The sequence below is a fragment of the Benincasa hispida genome, chromosome 9 (assembly GCF_027475165.1).
Source record: "Benincasa hispida cultivar pf3 chromosome 9, pf3_genome.v1.1, whole genome shotgun sequence".
Lineage (NCBI taxonomy): Eukaryota > Viridiplantae > Streptophyta > Magnoliopsida > Cucurbitales > Cucurbitaceae > Benincasa > Benincasa hispida.
Genome location: NC_143486.1, coordinates 1061915 through 1088515, shown reverse-complemented (window position 1 = coordinate 1088515; position 26601 = coordinate 1061915). Strand labels below are relative to the sequence as shown.

Here is a 26601-nt window from a genome sequence, read left to right as displayed (position 1 = left end):
GAGAGTTTGTATAAGACCTGACCACGAAGTGTTAGCATCTCGTTATATAACACCGTTCGTAACTGAGACTTCACTTCACTAGGATAACTATAGGTAACATGACCTCAATCCTGCGTGAGTTGGGAACTTCTGCCATTGAGGGCGGTCCTATGATTTGCATGGGTACGAGTGGCCAGAATGTCGACTCAAACGTACCATTTTGGGGATTCGTCTGATTTGGGAGCTGGGAACTCAGTTACACAAGATGGAATTCAGTCCTTCCCCAAGACATGGGCAAGTAGATAGATAGCTCCCTTAAGGGCTGATTCCAGGGCTTGAACGATGTGGCGCCACGCACCTTTTCATGGCCCGAGAGGTATTCACACATAGTATGACTATGTTGTATTATTATTAGAGGGATCAGTGGTACTTAAGGAGGAAGATGTAATTACAGGGGCAAAATGGTAAATTGGCCTGTTGTAATTACAAGCATCTGTGAAGGGTCATCGTACTGATGATTGATTATATCCAATGGACATAGAAATATATCTATGGCAAGAAGAGTTCAACTGTTGGTCTTTAGTGGAATGCTTGGCAGTTAACAGATGGTGGATATCGTGACTAAAAAGTTTAGTCAGCTATTCACGTACCATTGGAGCTTCGAGCCATAGGTTCATAAGGTCCCCTTGGTAACTTGGATACAAGTTGAGAGTCAGTTTTTGGGTCAATTTGAAATATTCAAATTGACAAGAGGGAGTTCGATTATATATGATATAATTAGATGAGTTAATTAAATATGATATAATTAGACGAGTTAATTAAATATGATATAGTTAACTTTATGTATGAGATACATTAATTTGGAGGAAATTGGATATAAATATGATTTATATCTAGTAGAGAAAAAATATTATAATTAATATATGATATTAATTTATGAGTTATGAATGTGATAAGATCACATTCATTGGACGATTATAAAGAAAATGGGAAGGCGCCTCTTCGTTCTAAATAACGGATGAGTGCATTATAGATAGCAGACGGTGTGTTAATCTCGGTGTGCGCAGATATTGTGAAAAAGATAGTGTCATCATTTAGAAAATCAGCGCCTATATGATAGTGACGGCACGATCGCTTACATATATGATATTGCTAAGCGATCACATACTGATTACACCGTCGCGCGCTATTATCTAAATGATCGTTTACCTTTTTCCTAAGCGATCGTTTAGCTCCCAATATTTACTAAATGATAATATAAATGATCGCTTAGTTTTCCTACAAGATCGTTTGGACGATCGCTCACCTTTTTTCTTACACGATCATTTGGACGATCGTTTACCTTTTTCTACACGGTCGTATAGACAGTTGCTTACTTTTACTACACGATCATGTACTTCACCTAAACGGTCAAGCATATTATTTATGCGATAGAGACTACATCTCCCACTTTCTTGATCATAGTGTACGATCTCTCTTCCTCTTTCCCTCTACCAGTTCCGATCAAAGCCCACACTTTGGATTCTCACTCCAAGAATATTGAGGGCTCTAAGTGGTGTTGTCTTCTCCGTTTCCTTCTGTCCAAGTGGTGATTGTTTGAGGTAGACGGTTGGGCTTCAGACTCGCTGTGAAGAAGAAATCTTCATCTGGTATGTTTTCTTGATCCCTTTAGCATTATCAAAGTATGTTTGAATGTATATACGATAATTCTGTCACAATGAATTGGAAAGATCCGGTTTTGCTTGTAGGTACTCTTGAATAATAGTTCTTTCAATTGGTATCAGAGCTAGGTTTTCTGATATTCCAATTCATTGCTGCATAAGAATTGTAAATACGTTCTTGGTGGGTGCATTTCTACACTGTTTAATCGTTAAATTGTTGTGGATGTGCAGATTTATGAATGTTTTCGTGAATGTTAGCCTCGGTTTGATTTAATACTTTTACATTTGCGGTTGTTTGTAAAGGCCCCTTCGTTGTTTTTTGGGCATTAATAATCGTTATCGAGTCTGTATTCATAGTCTGTTTAAGTTTTGAGTCGTTCGTGAAGAAGATCGGAGTAAGCATTGTGGTTCTTCGAGGAAGGAGACGATTGATGCTTGGTTTTATGAAGTGGAAATATGGACGATATGTGTTGATGCGTTGTGCACTCAAGTTTCCCCAGCGGAATCCAAGTGTAAATTCCTTTGAGTTTCCTGATAAGTCTTGGGTCGAACATAGGGACTTGTGAAAACAGATTACGTTGGTAATTTTTTTATGAAAACTTTGCGGTAACCAAGTAAATAAATAAGTGTTGGATTTGTTGTTTGCGTTGATGAAAAAGAAATAAATAAAGGCGGCTGATTTGAGAAAAGACAGTTGCGTTGATAGATGCAATGAGTATGCGATGAACGGGTTGAGAAGATCTTTAGCTAGCATTACTCGGGAATGCGTCAGACCATGCGATCATGTTATAACCATGCACAGCAAGTCATTTTCCAATGTAAATGCGATGCTCCTAAGTCTAGGACGCATGTGTTGAATGCAAAAGTGTCCATAGAGTTTATCCCTAAGTCTCTACTCTTGTCCTATGCGATGATGCAAAATGCATGAAAGCAAGGTGACCACATACAATCATATCCTATCTCTAGGATGCATGCGATGCGTTGATAATAAATAGAGCTCATTTCTAAGCGCCTATCTCTCGTTTATGCATTCTAATCTGGCTCTTTCGAGTCAGATTCTAACCTGACCTTCCCAAGTCTAGGTCCTGTCCTTAGACTATCCTCCCTAGTATCTCTAATGGACGAATGAAACATACATAAACAAGATAATCACAAAGAATGAAGATTCCCTAGTTGTGCTAGCTAAATGCTTCTCAACCCAACTAATTTAGCTACTCATGCATGAATAACAGAGAGTGAACAGATATAGAGAAAGAAATTCCATTCTTATAAATAAGTTGAATACAAAATGTCAATGGAAGGTAAAGGTAGAGAGCCTGGTAGCAATTCCTTGCTGACCGAGGTTTTTTACACTGTAATCTTTATTTTGATCTAAAGATGTTCCTACTTTCGTAGGCATCGACCCTCTCTCTGTCTTTGAAGCTTCCGACGCTCTCCCAAGCTTACCGGAACGATCTGCCGGCACAGCTTTCTCCCTCGCGTTCGCCTTAAAATGAAAGAAAAACTATGGACAGAGGCGTGAACTTGTGGAACAAAAGATTATAAAAATGGTGAACCGATCAACCCCTCATCTGAAGAATGCCCTTGGTATTTATAGAGCATCCATGGTGAAAGGCGACTTCTCTCTCCTGGTTGTACAGATGCGCTGAATAATTCCTGATTGATGCGCCGAATAATTGTCACCCGGATGCGCCCACCATGTTGTGTTGACCTAGTTACGGCGATCCTTCTCGGGCGAATGTTTGCGAGCACGATCAACACAATCTTTAAGTCAACTATTCTAATGCGTTGAATGCATGCGACTACAATATTATAGAATTTAGGCGTAATGGACGCAATTTAACATATTTCATCAGCACAATCCAACATTATTTAAGAACTTAGCATTATGATAACATGCATTTCTGCCCGTTATCAACGATCAAGGGTTGATCACATCGTGCAGACGATGGAGTACGCGATCGTTGTTGATCGCGTCGGTTAAACGATGGGGTATGCGATCAAGTGTTGATCGCATCGTGTAGCCGATGGGATACGCGATCGCTGATGATTGCATTGTGTAGACGATCGGGTAAGCGATCAAGGGTTGATCGCATCGTTTCGCAGATCGATTACGCGATCATTGAGTATTGGGTCGTGTTAGACGATGTGATGCTTACGTCGATCAGCATTGAAAATCTTGACTAACCCAATATTATGAAGGAACACGAGATATACGCAGTGGAATAAGGAACTAATTACACTCTAATTGCTTCTAATTAAAAGGAAATTAGTATGCAAAAGTAAAAAGAAAAAAGAAAAAACAGTAAACTAAAAGGGATAATGTACAAACTTTGTAGCTCCCAAAAAAAGCTTTTTCTCGCTGAAACTCAACCCAAACTCTACCGGACCACCACTAGAGTTTCCTTGTTATTCTCTGGACTCAGAATCGGGTTGTGGGACCCGGTGAATGAAGGAATGAAAAGAAAAGAAAGGGAAGGGAGGTTCAAGGTTAATGTGAGAAAAAGGGAGTTTTTGGTGAGAATTTGGAAACAAAAAATTATAGAAAATTCGGCTTTCTAAAAAAAAGAAATTTGTTTTATAAAACTTCCTTTTATAAAACAATTACATGCATTTAATGCATGTAAAAACTCACCAAAAATCAATATTTCACAAAGCACTAAACCAAAGTGGGCTATGTGTCATTCTATAATGTTTACACATAGTCTACTTAAGTTAGTGGAATTATCCAACAGGATAATTCCATTAACTCTAGTCAAGGGCAAAAGGGTCTTTTTCCATTTGGTCAAAGTCAAACTTGGACTTTCCCTGGCAAAAAAATCAACTCTTTGACTTTTTACAGTTTTGACCCTCCTTAATAATTTTGACCTCCTGAACATGAATCCGCATTCATATTTTCAAAATTCAAATCATATTTGAATATAACGCGCCATACAAAAAACTGATAGCAATATCGCATATACTTGTTGGTTTTAATCTCTTTTTCTAATTCGAACAATTCGAATTAATCCAACATAGTGTTCTAAGTTTAATCCATATGAGCTAGCAGAGGGACCTAATGGACTTATAGATCATGGGCTCCAAAAATCCAAGATTAACCGGTAAAACTCTTTAACCTAATTAATCAACATTTGTTAACTAACGGGTCATTCCACTAAAGTCCCGTAGTTGCACTCCCCTCACTGTTGAAATATTTTTGTCCATCTGATATAACCATAATGAGTAAGTCAATCTTTCACAGGTTGTTCGTGGTCTTGGCTAGGTCAAAATACCGTTTTACCCCCGAGAACACTTCTTGTTCCTTCGGTCCCACTGAACCTCTAAAGAACAATTGATTTGTGGTTGATAACTTGTAGAAATACAAGTTATTGTAGCTTAAAAGTTGGAACAATTAGGGTCTTTAATGATAAAATCTCATCATTTTTAGAGAAAACGCATGGAATTACTCAAACACTATCAAACTCATGGAAAAGAATATTTATTTCTAAAACACTACGACACTAATGCATGATATTGTAGGATCTCAACAAAAGGCTAACGCATGATTAAGAAAAGTGTCGCATGCAAATCTAACACATAGGGCATGCGTCAAAGGGATTCAACGCAAGGAAGATTCATTGATTCAGGCTGTTTGTATCAAATCACCACTTGCAAGCATAGGCACCTATAGCGGGCAGCGTCTGAAAAGCATCTGAGTGTCAGGCGGCTGACCAGGGTATGGAATTTAATGCTGCCCATCATCAAGTTGGAGAAGACCGACGCCTATAAATAGAAGAAATCCCACCAGTTGTTCAAAGTTAGAGAAGTTCCAAGTTCTCAACTCTCAGTTTTAGCTTAGTCTTAGTTTTAGATCTTTAGAATTATGTTGTGGTGCCGAGAAGAATAAGAGGGACGAGAACCACGACCATCGCCGATCAAGGAGCGAAGGAAGCCGAGCTCGAGAGAGACATTTCTTCCAATTCTTCCACAAGTGGTTGTACACGACTAGAATTGAGCCAAAGAGAACTAGAGATTGTACTCTGTGATCTAACTTCTTCCATTCCATCTTACTCATCGCTTTCATCTTTTCATTTGATTAAGTATTGGTTTTGTAAAGACAACCATTTTCTTTATAAATCCACATATTTGATCTATCATACTTTGCCATTGTTTATTTCTTGTTTATGTTGGATGCATCTATACTTCATGCAAAATTCCATTTCGAATGCTTACGCCAACTAAATCAATTGGTAAAAGAATCTTTAGCTTAAACTATTCGAGAGAATAAATAAGACAGCATCAAGTTAGAATGCCTAGTACATCTAGAGATAGACTCATTGGTGTTTTATTGCATCCTGTGTTTGACGCATACGTCGTAGAGATAGGTATTGTATGATATTCGCATTGAGAAGTGTCGAATAGAGTCTAACGCATAAATGAAGATAAACAAGTCATCTCATTCGCATCATATTCTTGTTCGTGTAAATCCAATTTAGATCGACGTATATCATTTGCATCAAACTCCATTTTGACACGACCCATCATTCTCTACTTGACCCTTTTGTATCTTCTTGAACACGCACAACAACTTAGCGTAAATAACTCATTTCTCCATACAGTTAGGATATCCCTACAATAGTTACAATGCAAGGTCTGCGTTATCTTTAATCTGAATCCCTGAATTTGACCCTAGACTTACCAGGAACCTGAGTTGGATTTATACTTGGATCTGATTCAAGAAAACTTGTACGTCAATAGAGGAGTGTCATGCATCCTTTTGCACATCTCTAATGCATCAACGCGTTACGAACACATCAACGCATCAACGCATCATCAACGCATCATTCATACTTATACTTATTTTTTCAATTATTTTATACAATACACTCCTAAGCTCGAATAAGAAATCAACGAACAAGTTTTTGGCATCATTGCCGGGGATTCAACAACAAAACTAACTAGAAATTTTGCTTGTATCTTTTGTAGGAACATTTCAGCTGAGGAAGTATTACGAGCTAAGCCGAAGCTTGTAAACGTTTATGAGCAGGGAGAGCACTCCTGAACTTGTATATGACCCCGAAGTTGAAAGAACTTTCCGACGAAGAAATCGATCTAATCGTCATCGTAGGTTAAGGCAACAACTGTCCAGACAACAAACCAAGCAATAATAAATGGCGGACGAAGAAGAAAATTAAAACTTAGCTCAATAGGTAGCCCACGCTGTGCAAAATCCTATCATAATAGTAAACAGTAGTACGCGTCCCATGAGGGAGTATGCGTCTCTTGGGTTGTATGATTTCTCACCCAGGATCATATATCCAACGCCAGATGGGACAAGATTTGAGATGAAAACTGTGATGTTACAAATGCTCCAAACAACTGGAAAATTTGGGGTGCTCAAGGAGAAGACCCTCACGCCCACATGAAACGTTTCCTGGAGACGTGCAACTCATTTGTGATTCCTGGAATCACCCCAGAAGCTATCAGGCTATCTTTATTCCTATATTCTCTGCATGACGACAAAGCAATGGGTAAGTTCTTTAGAGCCTGGTGAGATCACAACCTGGGAAAAGTTGGTGGAGAAATTCATGCAGAAATACTTTCCACCCATCACCAACACAAGAAGGCGGAGAGAGATCATGAACTTCGTGTAGGAAGAAGTTGAAACCCTGAGCGTCGCATGGGAGTGTTTCAAAGGATTAGTCAAGAATTGCCCCAATCATGGATTACCGTTAACCATCCAGATGGAGACTTTCTATGGCGGATTAAACAAAGCATCTCAAATGGCAGCCGATGCAGTTGCAGCTGGTGGTATCATGGATAAATCTTATACTGAAGCTAAAGAAATATTGGACCGCATTGCCAAGCATAATATGGAATGAGTGGATGACATTTACGACGCAAGAGCAGAAAAGAAGAGGCGATCTCAGAATGTGAATTCTATTGACTCTAACACAATAGCCACGCTCTCTGCACAAGTGGCTACTATGAAAAACCTTTTGCAGAATATGTCACTAGGGAACGCATCAAACTTGCAAAAGGTAAATCAGGTAGAAACATTCATACAGCCCATGGTTAACTGTGTGGGCTGTGGAGATCCCCATTCCTACTCCAATTGCCCACAAAATGCACAATCGGTATGCTTCATTAAAAATAACCCATTCTCAAACACATATAATCCCGGATGGAGAAACCATCCAAATTTTTCTTGGGCAAGAAATCAACAGGAGCCACACCACCCAAGGGTGAACCAGCAGTAGAGGCAAGGACCGCCGCCTGGATTCCAGCCAATGTAGCAGCCACACTAGCAACCCTTTAATAGAGAAGGTCATGCGTCGAGTTCAACATCTTCGCTTGAAAACCTCTTAAAGAAGTATATCGCCCAGAACGACGCATTGCTAAAAAGTCAGGCGTCTTCCATTAGAACTTTGGAGATACAAGCGGGGCAGATTGCAAGTGAGTTGAAGAATCGACAGCCTGGAGTCTTGCCCAGCAGCACGAAAACCCCAGGGAATACCAAAGGAGCAGTAGAGCTGATGCGGGAGGATGGCACAAGTACGTTCAAGGTAAATGAGCAAGGAGTGAAACCCTACTTTGAAGATTGTGTAGAACGAAAAAAGTCATCCCTCGTATTAAGCGAAGTAAACTGAGCCTTACGTCGAAGCACCCCTGCGTTCACATTGACACATATTCCAGGGACGCTTCTTTTATCTTCATTTCTTTTGCATTATGTAGTTTATCACTGCGTTTGTGTTTACTCGTTGTTTTCTTGTCTACGTTACGTTTTGAGTTGATTAATGAATGTTATTGCTTTCTTGTTTAAAAATCTTATTTAATTTTGTTTTAAATAAAAAAAAAGAAAAAAAAGTTGTGTACAATCGGAAGAAGCTTAGGTTGGGAATAAAACTGACGTGTTGGACTTAAGCCAACGCATGACCCAAATCGAAGGGACGCGTCTCAAAAACACAAAGCACTCGATTGTTTGGAAGCCCTAGACACGTCCTTTCGTCTTCTTAATAAATGCGGATGTCAGGCGCCGCCTGACATCACCACTCTCTCTCCCCAGACCTATAAAACGTTCAACCCTTCGATTGTCTCTCTTCTTCCATCGTCTTTAAATCATTCTTCGAAAAAAAAAACCAAGCACCTGAATCCTTCATCGCTGCTCGGTCAAGCCTGTTACTTCGATCATCCTTCGACAGCAATGTCTTCAGCATCCAGCAGCCAAAACCAATCGATGAGCTACAAAGGCATGTCGCCAGTAAGCTCATTCTTATCTTCGTCTGCTTCAATGTCATCTCCTCCAAACCCTCGCCGAACTTCAAAAACACCCGTTCCAACCAAGTCTTCACACGGCGGGCCTTATTCTACTTCCTAGCGACCATCTCGGTCGAAACCCATCAAAACCACCACAAACCCTTCCTCTAAAACCCACCAAAAACCCAAAACCATCGCAAAACCAAAACCCAAAACTCCCACAAAACCGAGGCAATAGCGCCCTTCTTCTTCTTTGGCTGCCAAGAAACCCTACACCAAGCCCGCCTCACCACCATTCATTCCAAATATTAATCCGGTGGGTAGGACGTAAGACCCTATCCCAGCGTATCTCCACAATGCACCATCGCCCGCAGTGCGTCTACCTCTCCCACTATCCATCCAACCCCTAGCCACCATTTACCCCATCGAAGCAGAATTAGCCAGCCAACCCCTTCCGTCGCGTTCACCCCTTATCATTTCATCTCCAGGGTCGCCGCATACCCCATTCGGCACCCCAACAATCACTCCACTCAGGCCCAGCTCTGATAATTCTGCGTCAGAGCGAAACATCGAGGAACTCACGGAATTGGTTCAGAGAGACGAGCAAGAAGTCTTTGAAGCGATCTTGGAAAGTGTGAATTAGAGCCAAGAAGAGGAACAAGTGATGCGTCTTGACCCAACCAATGCATCACATGAAATCGACGATGCTTGAAGCTGAGTTGGAAAAAGAAGAAGAAGATGATGAAGAAAGGGAAGTTGGCCCGGACGCGTCGCAACCTCGCCAATTTGATGCGAATAAAAGGCCATCGAAAGAAAAGAGAGTGATGAGAAAAAGAAAATTAATTTTGGAGGATGAAGAAGAGCAGTGCGCATCTAGTCGTGAGGGTGCAACGCATGAGAGCTGCTCAAGGCCTATAGCGTTAGAGAAGGAATTGGAACAATATTAGCCCGCAAAGTAGGGGCAAAGGAAGTCAGCTCTATAAAGAGAATTGGAAAATGAATTAAGTGAGCTGGTGCAGGAAGCCAAAGCACATGAGGCGAGCAAACGCAAGGTAATTGATGCGTTACCTAAAAATACCACAGGGAGGAAGCGTCAGTTTAGTGATATTCCTGTAGAGAAGGGCTTCTTCACCGAACGCAACCCACTACCGGCATACATAACCGAAACTATGGAAACAATGGGCTGGGTTCAGCTATGTGTTGGGCACACAAGAATTTGACCCAATCTTGTCTGCCAATTTTACAGTAGTGAGTTTGATTTGGAGAGAAGGACGACATTCGTTGATGGAATTTTGGTGCGCTTCTCAGTTGATAAAATAATGAAGTGTTCAATATCACAAGTAACCCGAATGCAGAGGGCAACCGCATCTTGGAACATTCGACTATGAGCCAAGTAGAAGATGCGTTAAAAGTAGTGGCCAAACCTAGAAGCAAATGGCAAACATCAAGAAATGGAGTAAAGATTTTAGCTTCCAAAAATCTGAACTCAGATGTGAACTTGTGGTATTATTTGATTAAAAAAAGCATCATGCCTACAACACATGATGAGACATTGTCAAGAGTATATGTCCTGGCCACTTACTGTATCATGCAGCGCATTCCTCTAGATGTAGGGAGGATAATAAGGGACCAGATCAAAGCCATTAAAGCCAAACCACGAGGACAACGTTATTTCCCTTGGTTGAACTGCACACTATGTGAATGCGAGGACATCCCTCTGGGGGATGATTATGAGGAAATCGATGGTCTGATTGATATCAAGTTGATCAGGCATCTCCTTCGTGGTTTGTCGCACCAACCTGCCCTACCTCGCAAGGACGCAGCAGCCAGACCTTGATCCTCCAAACGTGCCCCCAAAAGAAGATGCGTCCGGGTGATTGAACACAACGATGAAACTTCGGTGAATGAAGATAACGAAGCGGAGCATGCATTTACTGATGAAGAAGCGCGACTAGACCTAAACATCCCTATCCCAAACTCACCTTTGGCCTCGCAAGAAGGGAGTATTGATCCAACGCACCATGAGCCTACCGATTTAAATCAAGAAATCCCTAGTCCCCTTCCTCTGCCCTTACCAACTCCAATTCCAGCCTTTGTGCCACCTCCAATCATTTTTTAACCAACTGGGTTAGGGTCAAGTAACGCAGGAAATATTGAAGACCCAGTTGAATGAACTGAAGAGCCAGCACCGCCACAACAACGCACTGATCTTGACGAGTTGAAAACTTTCATTAGTGATCAACTCAGACCACTGGCCGCGTCCATTGAAAGTCTTCAACAACAAAATGCAAGAACAGTTTGCCTACACAACACATTATATTAATCAAGTCTTGGTCGGAATGTTTGCCCTGCCACCGCTACCTGCTTACCTTAGGAACCCTCTACGATTTATGGATGAAGACCCTGCAGAAGAACGTAGGGATGACGCACCAACACAATAAGTTTCGGGGTGTTGGTTACTTTGTACTTTCTTTTATTTGTTAATCTTTTGTATTTGTTTGCTTTGTTCATTTATTCCATTAGTTATACATTGAAAATGAATGAAATTTCTATCATTTTTTTTATCCTTGCGTTTTTCCTTAGCATACTTTTTTTTATTCTTTTTCTAGTCTTATGCGTTGCTTTACCTCAATGATAATAGCAATATGAAATTTATAAGTACGGAGTAGGCGTTAGGAAAACCAACAAAGCCTGAACTTTTCTAAAAAGATTACATATTTTCTTTCTAACGCATGCAAACTTTAAATCAAAACTCCTTTCAAAACTCTCAAAGTCTTTTCGAAATTTTGTTTCTATTTTAGCAATTAGGATTTAACTAATCTCCAAATTTGGGGATGAGGGAAATCCGAGTTAAGACGCATTAATCGAGTACATCAAAAATAAAGGAAACAAAATAGAAAAATGTTAAAACGCAACTCCTCTGTAATTAGTCTAAAAGAAAAACCTCAAAGTGGCATGAGTTAAAAAGTTGGAACAGGCACTTAGCCGTAGTTGGATGCTCGCATGACACCCGTGGGGGCAAGCCAAAACAAAGTTAAGTCTCCTAGACCAATGCGTCCTAAAACTCCTTTATCTAGTCTAAAGAAGCTGTATCTTGAAACGCATGAATGCTAGATATAAGTTTAGTTGCGAAGGGCTCTCACCCGTAGTTGGATGCTCGCATGACACCCATGGGGGCAAGCCAAAACGAAAGTGGGACACCTGGAACAACGCATGGGTAACTGAAAATTTATACTTTTTCTTTTTAACCGGCATGTATTTTAAAAAGCATCTAACGCATTGCTAGTTTAGAAAAAAAAATGGTAATGTTTTGAGAAAGAAAAGGAATTGTTGACGAAAAGCTTGCTGCACCTGAAATAAAACATTCATCCTTTCGGAAAAGAATCAACCTGCGTTACATTTTCCAAACTCCAGTCTCGAGCTTATAAGTGAATATGATGAATGGTGAACACTGCACACTAAAGATAAGGGAGATAACAAAGAATTATTTGTGGAATGCTTAAGGACAAGCATTGTTCAAATTTGGAGGTGTGATAACTTGTAGAAATACAAGTTATTGTGGCTCAAAAGTTGGAATAATTAGGGTCTTTAATGATAAAATCTCATCATTTTTAGAGAAAATGCATGGAATTACTCGAACACTATCAAACTCATGCAAAAGAATGCTTGTTGCTAAAACATTATGGCACTAATGCACGATATTGCAGGATCTCAACAAGAGGCTAACGCATGATTAAGAAAAGTGTCGCAGGCAAAGTCTAACGCATGGGGCATGCGTCAGAGGGATTCAACGCAAGGAAGATTCATTGATTCAGATTGTTTATGTCAAATCACCACTTGCAAGCATGGACACCTGTAGCGGGCAGCGTCTAAAAAGCATTTGAGTGTCAGGCGGCTGACCAGGGTATGGAATTTAATGTTGTCCATCATCAAGTTGGAGAAAACCGACGCCTATAAATAGAAGAAATCCCATCAGTTGTTCGAAGTTAGAGAAGTTCCAAGTTCTCAACTCTCAGTTTTTAGTCTCAGTTTTAGCTTATCCTTAGTTTTAGATCTTTAGAGCTGTGTTGTGGTGCCGAGAAGAACAAGAGGGACGAGAACCACCACCATCGTCGATCAAGGAGCGGAGGAAGCCGAGCTCGAGAGAGACACTTCTTCCAATTCTTCCACAAGTGGTTGTACACGACTAGAATTGAGCCAAAGAGGACAAAAGATTGTACTCTGCGGCTTGACCCCTTCCATTCCATCTTACTCATCGTTTTCATCTTTTCATTTGATTAGGTATTGGTTTTGTAAAGACAACTAGTTTCTTTATAAATTCACATATTTGATCTATCATACTTTGCCATTGTTTATTTCTTTTTTATGTTGGATGCATTTATACTTCATGCAAAATTCCATTTCGAACGCTTAAGCCAACTAAATCAATTGGTAAAAGAATCTTTAGCTTAAACTATTCGAGAGAATAAATAAGCCAGCATCAAGTTAGAACGCCAAGTACATCTAAAGATAGACTCATTGGTATTTTATTTCATCCTGTGTTTGACATATACATCCTAGAGATAGGTATTGTACAATATTCGCATTGAGAAGTGTCGAATAGAATCTAACGCATAAACGGAGATAAACAAGTCATCTCATTCACATCATATTCTTGTTCGTGTACATTCAACTTAGATCGACGCATATCACCTGCATCAAACTCCATTTTCACACGACCCATCATTCTCTACTCGACCCTTTTGTATCTTCTTGCACACACACACAGCACGTTAGTGTAAATAACTCATTTCTTCATACAGTTAGGATAACCCTACAATAGTTACAACGCAAGGTCTGCGTTAGCTTTAATCTGAATCTCTAAGTTCGACCCTGGACTTACTAGGAACCTGGATCCTTGCATTAGCTTTATAGAAAATTCAGCTTTCTAAAAAAAGAAGAAATTTGTTTTATAAAACAATTACATGCATCTAATGCATGTAAAAACTCACCAAAAATCAACACCTCACAAAACACTAAACCAAAGTGGGCTATGTGTCATTCTATAATGTTTACATAGAGTCCACTTAAGTTAGTGGGATTATCCAACAAAAATGTTGGATAATTCCACTAACTCTAGTCAAGGGCAAAAGGGTCTTTTCTATTTGGTCAAAGTCAAACTTTGACTTTCCCTAGCGAAAAGTCAACCCTTTGACTTTTTATAGTTTTGACTCTCTTGACTAATTTTGACCTCCCGAACATGAATCGCATTCATATTTTCAAAATTCAAATCACATATGAATATAGATCGCCATACAAAAGACCGATAGCGATATCACATATACTTGTCGATTTTAATCCCTTTTCCTAATTCGAACAATTCGAATTAATCCAACATACTATTCTAAATTTAATCCATATGAGCTAGCAGAGGGACCTAATGAACCTACAGATCATGGGCTCCAACAATCTGAGATTAACCGGTAAAACTCTTTAACCTAATTAATCAACATCTGTTAACTAATGGGTCATTCCACTAAAGTCTCGTAGTTGCACTACCCTCCCTGTAGATATATTTCTGTCCATCTGATATAACCATAACCAGTAAGTCAATCTTTCACAGGATGTTTGTGGTCTTAGCTGGGTCAAAATACCATTTTACCCTCGAGAACACTTCTTGTTCCTTCAGTCTCACTGAACCTCTAAAGAACAATTAATTTGTGGTCCAACCAACAAATTGAGTCCCTCTCAGTCTAGTGAGAGGGTGGGGCCCCTTGTTCTAATTCCAAAGTCAGCACTTAAGGGAACAACCTATATACTACCACTAAAGATGGGTAGGAGTGAAGTCCGTCTTGCACCCTATGTCCCCAACTATTTACCCGGTCTTACTCCTGACATGGGAGGCTTATTGAGCCAGCGTTGTTGAGCTTCTCTCACCCATGCAAATATAAGGATAATCTCGAATAAACAGGAGTTTATAGTTAGCTCAGGATTGAGATCGAGTTACCTAGGTCATCAAATTTGAATTAGTTAGTTTTATACAGAAAATAGTGTTATAAAGCAAAAGTGACTAAGTCGTGGTCCAGTCTTATACAAACTCATTGAATAGGATGCCCCCACTCACATATCTCTATATGAACGATTTAGGATCACATCGTTTGTACTAACTACAAAGTAGGTCGCATCCATAATGTCCCCAGAACAAGGTGCCCAACCTACTATAGACCATTTTAGGCTATATACTCGAACTTGATCCATGTTTTATGTCATCACATAAAGTTCAAGTCTACATTAAATAACCTCAGGACCTGAATTTATTGGATTCAAGATTACAATTTCAATAACAATTTTATCGAAAAACAAAACAAATATGTTTATCAATTTACAAACTACGAGTTTTAGGACATAAAATCCAGCATATTATGCGTTATTTTGCATCCAAATGTCTATTTTTGTAGCTATCGCAGGAATCGATCGCATACGGTGAATCCCAACATCACAAAGGCGATCGTATACGTTCGTCGCATGGATGTTGCGGCATTAACCGCATGCTTCCATCGCATAGAGGTTGCGACTACAGAGTAATAATCATAATAGAGGGATGAACGCAAGGGTGGTGGAATGCGATGGTACTTCAGAAACCAAGCATGAACGCATACCTGGAGACTATCAAAAGATGATGTTGACATTTCACCTACCACACCGTTAGTAGCAAAGATTTAAAGCAGGTCTATCACGCCATTGGTAGCAGAAATTTAGAGTAGAACCATTAATGTTGTCGGCGATTGAGCTTTATAAATAGAAGCCTTCGAGCCCAAATTCAAATCATCCGAGCTTCTACCTTAGGGCAGATTCTTGTGATCACAGACGAAAGCGTGACAATACATTCTTTGAGAGTTCTTCATTCCTCTAACCATTCCGAGTGATGACCGAAGCTTCGCCGAAGATAGATCTCGAGAGAGACTACTCCACCGCCCATACATGGCACCACCGGTAGCCTTGACACTCATATGATGGAAGCAAGACATTGCCTATATCTGGCCCTCCATCTCTCTTCTATCTCTATATTGTATTATATTTTGGCTTAAGACATTAATACATTTTGTAATCAATGCATCTCTATATTTCCTTCAATTCCATCTTCATTTACCTCTTCTTTATCATCCTTTACTTTCATACAACGATTAAGTAAAATGCTAGAGTATCGCATACTTAATCATGCGGCATAGGCATATGAAGTATGTAGCAAACTACCGAGAGGTGTGCGTTGCACGAGTATTGTGAGAAAATCCTCTTTTAGTGTGAGGCTGTAGCAACGCTTGTCTATGAGCGGTCGCAAAGCTTGTCTATGAGCTGATCAACGACGACTAATTGCTCGAGAGGGTAAGTAGTGGAACTCACTAAGCAAAGTAAGCAGTGTTCATAGAGATAGGAATAATCTTATGTCAACCATGCTTTATGTGATTACCTTGTCTTATGAGTGCATCATTCATCATTTGGATATACTTGAGAGAGTAGTCTAAAAAACCAAATCTAGGCTTGAGAGAGTGAGATTGGATCGAATAAGCAAGAATACAAGCTTAGACATAAGTTCTATTTGCTATTACATAGCGCATGCACCTTATAGATAGGATATGATAGTATGTGATCACATCGCATGTGTCCAAAAGTAGAATACAGTGGTATGCGGTCACCTTGTTTATGTGTTAGATCACGTGAGCAAGAATAGAGATTTAGACATAAGTCCTATCATCACTATCGCATATGCATCGCATGTGTCTTAGTCAATTGTGTATAGCATAATTGCATAACTTGTGTTGGCTGGGGTTACCCTTGCGATCAAGCTTAATGTTATAGTGAAGTCATCCCTTCCACCATTTTATCTATTTTCCCATGCATCTTATTACTCGTTAACAGTTGTTGTGTCTCTAACTCTCAAAGTTATACTTCCATTGCTTAATTTGTTATTTAAGAGTGGGAGTAACGTATAATCCTTAAACTTCAATATTCTTTTATTCTTTGCCGCAAACACATTACTTCATAACATTTAGCTACAAGTCCCTGAGTTCGACCTTAGATCACCCCGAGAAACTTGCGATCTCATTATACTTGGCGAGAGAGCAAGAAAACTTGTGGCAGGAATGCATGGTCATTGCATAAATTCAGACGCATATTGTATATTCCTTAGTCCAACGCATGACCAGCGACGCATGGAGCATGAACACATATTTATTCATCCATTTTCCACACATCAAGTTTTTGGCATCATTGCCAGGGACTTGACATCTAATAGTTTGTTGAGTTTTGTGTTTTTGCAGGCACCATTTTTACCTTGGGAGTATTGTAGCTTGTGCGACCAAGTTGCAACAATATTTGAAATGTAGGCGATGCGCCGAAAGCCAGTATTGACCCCGAGATAGAAAGGCTATCAGTCGCATAAGCTGAAAGCAATTATAAGCGCGTGACAACCATCATGCGCCCAACAATTGCCGGAAGTTCCAATGGTCAGGGCGAGCCACTTGACCTAAGCAGTTGAGATCAATCTTCTGAATGGAAAACTCCTTGTGGTGGCTTCACTCCAATTTCTCCAGGGACGTTTTCTACTCTATCTTTACTCTGCTTTCCTAGTTTAGTTCATTTTGATTATTGTATTTTGGATATACGGCTGCTTTCTTGGATGTGGTGTGCATTTGCTCCTAGTAGGTGCGATAATAATTCTCCTCGGTGCACAGTTACAACGGAAGAATCCTCTCCATCATTCAACATGTGGCTTTGATCGCATGAATTCTAAAGCATGGTCGCAAGTGTTATTCTACTTGAAGGTTCTTTTCTTGTTATCTTTTACGCATTATCCTTTTGAAATTCTCTTTTGTCCACTTGCCTACCTTTGCGTTGATAAATTAACATCCATGATGGTACTTATAATTCACTACATCTGTTAACTAAACATCGCAAGGCTCACCTCACTTTTAATAGCTTCTTCAAGGTTTGACAGTCTAAGTTTTGTTATGTGTAAACCTCTGCTCAAACATTTGTTACCGCATTCTTGATGAGTTTGTCTTTATCTTTTCAGCAAAAGCGCTGCTGCTCCCTAAGTTTGGGGGTGGTAGTGGCCCCGGAAAATGCGTCTATCACATTGTGATGCTCTTAAAAAAAAGTAAATAAAAAGTAAAAATTAAAAAAACGTTCGGTAATAAAAGCTCCACTGTCAGCGCAAAGGGGAAACTCAAGTTGATAAGAGTTAAGTTGTGAAAGGCACTTAGCCGTAGTTGGATACTTTGCATGACATCCGTGTAGGTAAGCCAAAACGAAAGTAAGTGGCTAAGATCAATGCATAAGAGCAACTCCTCTGTCTAGCGCAAGACCAAATTAAAGAGTTGAGTTGTATATGGCACACAACCGAAGTTGGTTGTCCGCATGACACCCGTGGGGGCAAGCCAAAATGAAGAGCGTAACCAGGTTCAACGCCGCATTCTAATAATAAATCGCAAAGCTTTGAATTGTTTTAAACGAACACATTTTTAAAAGCTAAAAGCAAAGTTTCTGGAAATGAGTAAAAAGTTTTTTAGCAGAGGCTTACCTGATTTAAGCTTAGAAAAGATCTCTTTGAGGAAGTAGCCAAAGTTGAGAAGAGCGTTGCTGCCAAGGTTAGAGGTATGAGTAAATTATATTCTGAGAGGTTGGCCATCACAAAGGAAAGCTAGAGGGTGAATTATGAATTTCCTAAGTATAAGGCATGCTTGAGGACAAGCATGATTCTAAGTTTGGGGGTGTGCTAACGGGTAGAAATGCACGTTATTATAATAAGCCTTTTTATTTAGAATTATAAGGGCTGATAAGTAGAATATGTAATGATTATACTAAGAATTCATGAAAAAAGTGAGTTTGCATTGATCAACATTGAAAATCTCGGCTAACACAATATTTTGCGTTATTTTGCATCAAAATGTCTATTTTTGTAGCTATCGCAAGAATCAATCGCATACGGTGAATCCCACCATCGCAAAGGAGATCACATACATTCGTCGCATGGATGTTGCGGCTATTAATCGCATGCGTCCATCGCATAGAGGTTGCGGCTATAGAGTAATAACCATAATAGAGGGATGAACGTAAGGGTGGTGGAATGCGATGGTACTTCGGAAACCAAGCATGAATGCATACCTCGAGAGTATCAAACGATGACATTGACATTTCACCTACAACACCGTTAGTAGCAGAGATTCAGAGCAGCTCCATCACGCCGTTGGCAGCAGAAATTCAGAGCAGGACCATTAATGTTGTCGGCGATTGAGCTCTATAAATAGAAGCCTTGGAGTCCAACTTCAAATCATCCGAGCTTCTGCCTTAGGGCAGATCCTTGTGATCTCAGACGAAATCGTGACAAGACATTCTTTGAGAGTTCTTCATTCCTCTAACCATTCCGAGTGATGACCGGAGCTTCGCCGGAGATAGATCTCGAGAGAGACTACTCCACCGCCCATCCATGGCACCACCGGTAGCTTTGACACACATCTGATGGAAGCAAGACATTGCCTACATCTGGCCCTCCATCTCTCTTCTATCTCTATATTATATTATATTTTGGCTTAAGACACTAATACATTTTGTAATCAATGCATCTCTATATTTCCTTCGATTCCATCTTCATTTACCTCTTCTTTATCATCTTTTACTTTCATTGCAACGATTAAGTAAGATGCTAGAGTATCGCATACTTAATCATGCGGCATAGGCATATGAAGCATGTAGCAAACCACCGAGAGGTGTGCGTTGCACGAGTATTGTGAGAAAATCCTCTTCTACTGTGAGGCTGTAGCAACACTTGTCTATGAGCAGTCGTAAATCTTGTCTATAAGCTGATCAGCGGCGACTAATTGCTCGAGAGGGTAAGTAGTGGAACTCACTAAGCAAAGTAAGCAGTGTTCCTAGAGATAGGAATAATCTTATGTCAACCATGCTTTATGTGATTACCTTGTCTTATGAGTACATCATTCATCATTTGGACATACTTGAGAGAGTAGTCTAAAAAACCAAATCTAGGCTTGAGAGAGTGAGATTGGATCGCATAAACAAGAATAGAAGCTTAGACATAAGTTCTGTTTACTATTACACAGCGCATGCACCCTATAGATAGGATATGATAATATGCGGTCACATCGCATGCGTCCAGAAGTAGGATACGGTGGTATGCGGTCACCTTGTTTATGTATTAGATCACGTGAGCAAGAATAGAGACTTAGACATAAGTCCTATCGACACTATTGCATATGCATCGCATGTGTCTTAGTCAATTGTGTATAACATAATCGCATAACTTGTGTTGGCTGGGATTACCCTTGCGATCAAGCTTAATGTTATAGTGAAGTCATCCCTTCTACATTTTATCTATTTTCCCATGCAGCTTTTTACTCGTTAACAGTTGTCGTGTCTCTAACTCTCATAGTCATACTTCCATTGCTTAATCTGTTATTTACGAGTGGGAGTAGCACATAATCCTTAAACTTCAATATTCTTTTATTCTTCGACGCAAACACATTACTTCATAACATTTAGCTACAAGTCCCTGAGTTCGACCTCGGATCACTTCGAGAAACTTGCAATCTCGTTATACTTGGCAAGAGAGCAAGAAAACTTATGGCAGGAACGCATGGTCATTGCATAAATTCTTAGACGTATATTGCATATTCCTTAGTCCAGCGCATGACCAGCGACGCATGGAGAACGAACGCATATCATGAGATGAACACATATTTATTCATCCATTTTCCAATGATCGACTTGCATATATTGATTATATCAATGGACAACTTGTCCTATAGTGCATAAGAGTACAACTATGGGTCTATAGTGGTTTTCTTTGTAGTTAATGAATGAATGTTAATTTAATTAAAAGAGTTTAATTAATTATCTTGGATCATTGGAGCTTATAATTTGTAAGTCCATAAGGTCTTCTTGCCAGCTCACCAGGATCAACAAGGATCAAATATATTGAAAGAAAAATTTGAAATGTTCAAATTTATGAGAAAAAATATTAATTGTATTGGATAAAACTAAATAAATGTTTTATTATAAAGTTTATTTCAATAAGATTCAAATTATAACTTTATAATATGAATAATTAATTTATTTGGATGAGATCCTTATAAATAAATAAATTATTTAATTTGAATAAGATTTGTACTAAATAGATAATGGGAAAATTAATTTATTTGAATATGATTCAAATAATTAATTAATTAATTTTAATGAGATTGAAATTAAAGAAAATATGTAGAAGATAAATATTTAAATATGATTTAAATATTTTAAACATTTTAATATGAGATATCAAATGGGAAGATATTGTTTTATTAAATATCATTAAAATTTTGATTTAAAATATCTGCAAAGGAATTCTCCTAATAAGATCAAGAGTGACATAGTAGAGATCTATAAATAAGGCCTAGGGAGCCCTCATAGGACACCCACTCTCTACACTCTACAAAATAATCTCTATAGTCATTTTGCAGATTTCTCTCCCAAGGATTCTCCCAATTTTTAGAGAATGGTTCTCTAAAAATTATTCTTCCATATTCCCTCTCATCTTTAAAAAAGTGGTTCTCACAAGTCGGTTCCTTGCCAAAATCATAATAAGGAAGATCTCGTGCTATTAGGTTGTTTGAGGAATGAAGTTTTACTATGAATTGAATTTAGCCTTTGAGCTTCTTCTTTCAAGTTTAGTCAGAGAGCTTCTTGAATTTTTGTAATTAACATGTTGAGTTGCATGTTAAGAACACTTAAGTGGGATTGATTGAGTGTTCGAATCTTGGGTTAAGCAACTCGTCTCAAGATATTTGATCTTAAAGCAATCTACGTCTAATCCAATCCTTAGAGTTGAAATCTAGTTGATTTAGGGATTTGAGTGATTGAGAATTAGGAGTCCTCATCTCAAAAAGATTTCTAATTCCAATTCGCCAGGATTTTCGTATGATTTTATTTGAGTTATTTTGGGGGGGAAAAAGATGAAAATAGGATTGGAGTGTGGGAAGGCAGAATCGAAATCAAAAGAAAAAAAAGGAGAGAATCAAAGAAAAAAAAAGAGAAATTGAGTGTGCTGCAGATTTGGAATTTGAAAAAAAAAACGAAATAGATTGAAAAAAGAAAAGGAAAATGGTGGAGGCTAGGGGTTGTAGAAGTGAATTGTTCAAAAAATTTGAAAAAATCCACGTTCGCAGATTGAAATAAGAAAAAATAAGAAAAAAGAATCATGGAAATGAAAAGAAATTGAAATCGTTTGGGCCTGGGGTTTGGAGAGTGAAATCAGAACCGAAGAAAATTTCAAGCAACCACGTCAATTAAGCAGCTAAATTCTATAAAAGAATCATGGAAAAAAAATGAAATCGTTTGGGTTGGGGTTTGGGAGTGTGAAATCAGAGTTGAAGAAAATTTCAAGTAGGAACGTCAATTAAGCAGTTGAATTTTTATGAGTAATAAGCAACTAAATTCCGTAAGTGATGTATACACAAAGAAAAGCTTCAAGGAATAATTGTCATATGGTTCAAAACATGCTTTCATTGTTCTTTGAAAATGATTCAATTCCGGGTGAGTATCTTATTTGGAAGGAGAAAATCATGTCATATTTGATCAATACCGCCATAGTGAAAAGAGAAAGGTAAAATGTAGTCTCTACTTTTGAGTAATATGCACTAACATGGTGGAACCATTTGTTGTCAAAAATGAAAAGTGGAAATTATACAATACTCTCATGGAAAGAAATTAAGCTATTCATGAGGAAGCATTATGTTTCTAAAGTCTTTCCACAAATTTTGGAAACTTTGAGATAAAGGACCAAAAGTATAGAAAGGTACTATGAAAAGATGTTACTATTACTTGAGATAACCATATATGAGGATGAAGAAGTTGTCATGGATCGATTCTACAAAGGACTAAGGAGATTACTTATATGTTTGCTGATCGAAAAGAAATTCGACCTTGTGTAGATTTGGAAGAAATGGTGCATGTTGTCACCAAGATAGAAAGGCAACTCCAAAGAAGATCATCAAAGCACACTAAACTAAGTCTAGTTCCAATACCAACTCATTAGTGGAAAAGAATAATAAGCCTACCAAATATGAGCATTTTGATAAGGTGGACGGTAGAAAGAGAAGCTTGTTTATGTTGCACAACACATGATAATGATATTTTGTCTAGTAATGCATTAGATTACAAAGAATTACTGTTGATTGTAATCTTATTACCAATGTTGATTCACCCATGTATGGAGAAACATGTGTTAATAGTAGTGTAATAGAGAAAGTAGATGATAGTGAACTTAAAACTAGGATAGTTTGTGGTGACATTGAAAGTCCATTAGATTCCAAAGTATTATTTAATCTTATTTTTGTATCATTGCTTCCAAAAGAAGTAAAAGTTGTGTGTGAGTTGGAGAGAAAAAGACATGAGACTGAGACAACAATAGAAATATACAAAGAAGAAAAGTGTGCAAACATAAATGAGAGACAAAAGCATGTGAGTAATACTCAGTCTATCAATAAAAATGAGAGAACGGCCAAGAGTATGAGTTTGAAAATTTGTGAGGAAAAATCCTTTTGATTTTCAAAACAAAGCATACAAAACTTTTTAAGCCAAAAAGATTGGTTTCTAACATGTGAGCTTCAACCAAGTTTGCCTAGTTTTTTTTTTTTTTTTTTTTTTTTTTTTTTTTTTTTGTAGGAGATTCAAGCGAAGAAAATCTCAAAGATTATGCCTAGTTTCTTTGATAACCACGAATTGTATGAGGATTGGAAGGATCAATATTCATTCTAAAATAAACGAAATCCAAGATAGTGTCAACCTTTGGCATACCATGACTATAAGGTTGCCTTACAAGGAAGACCATCCAAGAGAAGTGCTAGAAGATTGACATCATTTCCTTCTCATGACTTCAAAACTGCTTTACTGCGCTTTGATTTGGATTCAAGGACGAATTATTCAAAAGAAGGAGAGGATGATATGAATCGCCCAAGCCTCAAGTTATTAATTAACTTTTATTTAATACTTTTTGGTGTAATTTTAGTATTTTTTTCAATTTTGTCCTTTTTATGACATTTATGTATTTTTACTATGATGAATTAGGATTTTTATTGGGAGACTATTTAACTCTTGCTATTAGGTTTTTTAAGGAATGAAATTTTACGATGAACTGAATTTAGCCTTTGAGCTTCTTCTTTCAAGTTTAGCCACAAAGCTTTCTGAATTTTTGCAATTCATGTTTTGAGTTGCATGCTAAGAACATTCAAGTAGAATTGATCATCCTATTTGTGGAATGTTTGAATCTTGGGATAAGAAACTTATCCTTTATCTCAAGATATTTGTGTTGGGGTTAATACCCTGAATCTCGTAGGGTCCTATAGTTTGTAAACCTTGTCTCTGAAATATGTGATATTTTTTTAGTTGCATTAACCACAAACTATAAAACTAACATCCAAGTTTATCGTTGTAACTTGAACATGTATGTGGAGACATACAAGTGGATCATGTTTAAGTGATAACCTAAATGGTCTGTAGTATATGGATAAGGCTGGGTACATTATCATGGTGAAACTACGAGTATGGCCCGCTTTGTAGGTATTACAAATGTTATAAAGTACTACAGATGATCTGATTTTGATCATTCATGTATTAGACATGCGAGCGGGAATATTCTATACAATGGAGTTTGTATAAGACCGGACCATGAAATATTTAATCTCATTATACAACACCGTTCATAATAGAGACTTTCATTTCACCAGGATGACCATAGATAACATAACTTAATCCTAAATGATTTGCAAACTTCTGCCTATGAGGGCGGTCCTTTGATTTGTATGGGTGAGAGTGACTAGATCGCTGACTCAACAAGCCTACCATTTTGGGGATTCGTCTGATTGAGGCGTTGGGAACTCAGTTTCACAAGATGGAATTCACTCTTTCCCCAAAGTATGGGTAAATAGATAAATTACTCCCTTAAGAGCTGATTCCGGGTCTTGAACAATATGGCGCCACACCCTCTCCTGGCCCGAGAGGGGTTTAGTCATAGTAGGACTATGATCTATTGTTTATTAAAGGGATCAGTGGTACTTAAAAAGTTATAGATAACTATAAGGGAAAAACGGTAATTTGGCCCAATTGTACTTACGAGCAATTTGTGAAGAGTCATTGTACTATTGATTGGTTATATCCAATGGACACAAAAATATATCTGTAGTACGAAGAGTGCAGTTGTTGATCTTTAGTGGACTGACCGACAGTTAACTGATGGTGGATAATGTAATTAAAGAGTTTAATTAATTATTCACGTACGGTTGGAGCTTTTAGCTACAGGTCCATAAGGTCCCTTGGTAGCTCAAAAGAATCTAGCTGAGAATCAGTTTTTGGGTTAATTTGAATGGTTCAAATTAATAAGAGGAATTTAATTATATATGTAACGATCCAACCCCCTAGGACTTAAGTTAGCCATTACTAAATACATGCATGCATGGAACTCAAAACGACACTCGGTTATGGCGAAATAAAAGCTAACTAAATAAGGTAAGTTTAAAAGACTTTCATTAAATTCAAATACTAAATCAATAGTAGGATATCCAAAAATCATAAAGGATAATAAATAAATCTAAAAAATTATTCTTAAAAGTAAGTTTTAAACATCAAAATTAAAAATTAAGAGAAACATGAAAAGAACTTTAAATCTCATGAGTGGAAGCGTAAAAACTAGTCCCAGTGGCTCGATCACGAATTTGCTTGTCCATCGCCGGTACATCTCTAACCTTACCTAAAACAACAACATGAGAAAGAATGATTATAAAATACTCAGTAAGTAACCCTACTACTGGGGTCAAGCTAGGCATCTATGTCCTCTAGATACCCACCTCTGGTGAAATATATAAATTGCTCTATTCCTCATAGGACACATATACACATGAAACAAAAAAGGATACTAAGTTCTATCCTACTGTAGTTAAGTATGCCCACTATCTCTGGTGAATCCCGAAGGAGACACAAACTGGTGAATCCCGAAGGAAACACAAACTGGTGAATCTGGAAGGAAACACAAAATCTAATCGGCATCTAACTAATCAATAAGGACACTTGCACAATCTCAACATCATAATTATCACTATATGAATCTATGACATACATATATACCTCAACATCATGGCTCTACAACATACACATATACCTCAACATCATGGCTCTACAACATACACATATACCTCAACATCATCCGATCAAATACATCCATATAGAATCAAATACCATTTCATACTAGCATTCAAGTGTCTGTGTGCACAAATCAATATTTCAGATCTCGTGCCAGAACATACTTTGGTCATATTATACTAGCAGTCTATCATGTTGTCATTCTGCCATAACATTCATTTATCATGCTAGCATATATCTAATGCCTGGCCTGTGGACAGTTCCAGTAGTAAGATTACTTACCTTGATATTAGGTTGAACCAAAAAGCAATTGAATCTTTGTGAAATTCTTGAATCCTTAATCAAGTCTAAACATAAACCAAGCTTTAATATTAATAGTTAGGGCCAAAATCCAAACACCCAAATATTACAAAATATTTCCAAATAACCTTACCTAAGGTGTGGTCCAATTCGAATTCACCTTCCAAACCTCCAATTTTAAGCCCAAATAATTAGCGAAACAAACTCTTCTTCATCTTGAATGAAATTCTTGAATCAACCCCCTAATCATAATTTGAAATTA

At 38.2% G+C, this 26601-nt stretch overlaps 1 non-coding gene across 1 annotated transcript; it reads right to left on the bottom strand.

The window, feature by feature from the left end:
• Positions 1-7243: 7243 nt before the first annotated feature.
• LOC120087473 (small nucleolar RNA R71) lies at positions 7244-7347 on the bottom strand. Its single transcript, XR_005484613.2, has one exon. It is a non-coding gene; the product is annotated as a small nucleolar RNA R71 (small nucleolar RNA).
• Between the last annotated feature and the right edge of the window lie 19254 nt (positions 7348-26601).